Here is a 2,687-nt window from a genome sequence, read left to right as displayed (position 1 = left end):
TATCTAGTCGGGAGTGGTGCTGACTGAAAACAGATGATTTGGAGCGATTCGCGCGCCATTTGTTGGTCATTCTAAGGACTTATTGAACTACCCTCGTAGATTGAACAAGTAGATACGACTTTATTATCACTTATTTAGTCAGTTTCGCTAACAGTAGTCCCTATATAAAATATAGGAACCACAGGGTACTTTTTTAACGCCCAAAGGGCAACAAACAAATTCAGGATAAATTCATAAGACTTCAAAACAATTAAAGAAATTTGCTTGATTTCCGTTAAATTGAAAATCGATTGAATTAAGTAGACTTCAGAAGAATTTAAATGACCTAAAAAGTTTACGCAAATTCCAAATAGTTCAAGAGATCAGGGCAAATTAATGAGAGTTCAGGGTTAATTCCAAAAAAATTCAAATCACTTTAAATCTTTGAAACCCTTAATAATTTCTAACCAAAAAAGTGTCTAATGACTATAAAACAACTCAAAAGAATTTTAGTATATTGTAAAAATTGTTTTCAATTGAAAAAATCCATTTATTTCAGTAAAACTTGAGTGAATTTAGAGGAATTTAAGGGAAATGAGAGAAATTCGATGAAATTCATAAAAATAAAGCTTAAAACAATCAAGTGACTAAAACAATTCAGAAATATGAAGAAAAAAATTTTCAATTCGGTAAGTTTGAAATGAGTTCCGACAAATTAAAATGGCACTTAAAAAAATTTGATTAAATCCATAATAATTTGAAGTGAATTTACAGGACTTCAAGATGAATTAAACACAACATTTTTTAAGCCATTGATTAGAGTCCTCTTAGGATAATGGCCCCGGCAGGGGCCCTCATGGGTGATCTACGCGTCTGAAATCTACGGGGGCTCCGCAGGGAGCAGAGCTCAGTTGCCCTCAAGGAATAACGATCAAAATTTCAAAGTCCAAAACTTGAATTTTTTTTTTAAATTAACAAAAAAATACGTTTAAAAATATTGCTCATGCGCTTTAACATTTCTATAAAATATTTTCGTTATTGTTGAAAATGCATTTATATATTTGAGAATCTTTGAAATACTGTGAAATTGTTGCATGAAAAAATGTAATTTTTTGATTTTCCATTATTTTGTATGCTGTCAAAAGTTAAATTTTTTATTTTTCAAAAAAATTAAAAAGTTGTTATAATATATCTTGTAGGGCATTGAGAACTCAAACCTTTTTTTCTCTTGCCTTTTTTATTTCCTCCGTTATTTGGCTTAAAAGGTTCATTTTCGTGTTTGTTGGACTTTTGTAAATGCTATAACTCTGGTCATTTTTGATTTTATGAAAAAAGTCATTAAGACCATTTGTTCGCCTTTTTGAATACTATGAATAAACGTACAGAGAATTTTTGAACTTTGAAAAAAGTGGTCTCAAAAATATTCAAAATGTGTCCACTTTTTGAATTTTTATCCAAAATGACTGACTAACGATCTTGACCTTTAGTTTATGACACTAAGCGTGTGTACCAGAAGCCAATTTAATAGATTCATTTTTTCAATAGTTAGCGTTCACACAGGCGCACATACAGACAGACATACATACATACAGACATACAGACACATTCGTAAAAACTTGTTTTTCGGATTCAGGGGGTCTGAAAACGTAGACATTTGACAAAAACTGGAAGTGGGGGTAAAATTTTACACAAATTATTATTATTAAATTCTCCGATGAGAATGTAATATTTTAGGTGAAAAAAATTTTTTGTGGCAAATATTGCCACAGTTCAGAAAATTTAACGACAGTTTAAAAAAATATATTATTTAGAAATTGTCAAAGTTTACAATCAAATTTCTGAATTTTGTCTTTAAAAATTTTTAATGTTTATAAAAATTTTAATTTCCTGTCATTGTAAAAAGTTGTAAAGTAGTCTACAACGGAAAAAAACGAAATATTATGAGAAGAAAAATTGTAATCGATTTAAATAATTTTATTGATATTCCTGCTAATAGTTCGTGTATTTTACATTTACATAACGTCATATGATAATAAATAATTAGAAAAAAGAGCTTAAAATTTGATACTTTAACTTTTATGAACTGTAGCTTATGAGGATGGCTTTTTCATCGAATTTCAACTTCTCGGTTTAGCGCAGTGGTTATGACTCCAGACTTTTAGGCGATAGATGTGGGCATATATGCATGTAATAATTCCGCCATTTTTCAGCCGATTTTGGAAAATAAACAAGATTTATTTAAGGTATACAATGCTATTTATTGACAATTCACTCAGAATACAATATCGATCAAACGACCGCCTCTTTTAGACACAGAAAAAGCGGCCCTTTTTTTAGCATTTTGCATTGTATTTGACAACATTTGGGGCGTAATAGCAGCAATTTCCGCTGGGATATTAGTTTTTAGGTCTTCAATAGTCTTCGGTTTGCTGGCATACACCTTACTCTTCAAGTAGCCCCACAGAAAAAAATCCGGTGCCGTCAAATCCGGCGAAGGAGGAGGCCAGTCCAAATCACCCAAATCACAGTTTTCACAGTTGAACGATTGTTTTCAATGTATAGCGCTACAATATCAGCCTGCTTTTTTGGCGTAAATCGATTAATGACGAAATCGCGGTAAAATTTCAGCCACAACCACGTCTCACAACCGTGAGATAGGTGGTTACAGTCTGTAAAGGAATCAATACGACGATCCTGCAAAAGCCTCG

Source organism: Belonocnema kinseyi, chromosome 6 (genome assembly GCF_010883055.1).
Source record: "Belonocnema kinseyi isolate 2016_QV_RU_SX_M_011 chromosome 6, B_treatae_v1, whole genome shotgun sequence".
Classification (NCBI taxonomy): Eukaryota; Metazoa; Arthropoda; class Insecta; order Hymenoptera; family Cynipidae; genus Belonocnema; species Belonocnema kinseyi.
This window is presented reverse-complemented; position numbering follows the sequence as displayed.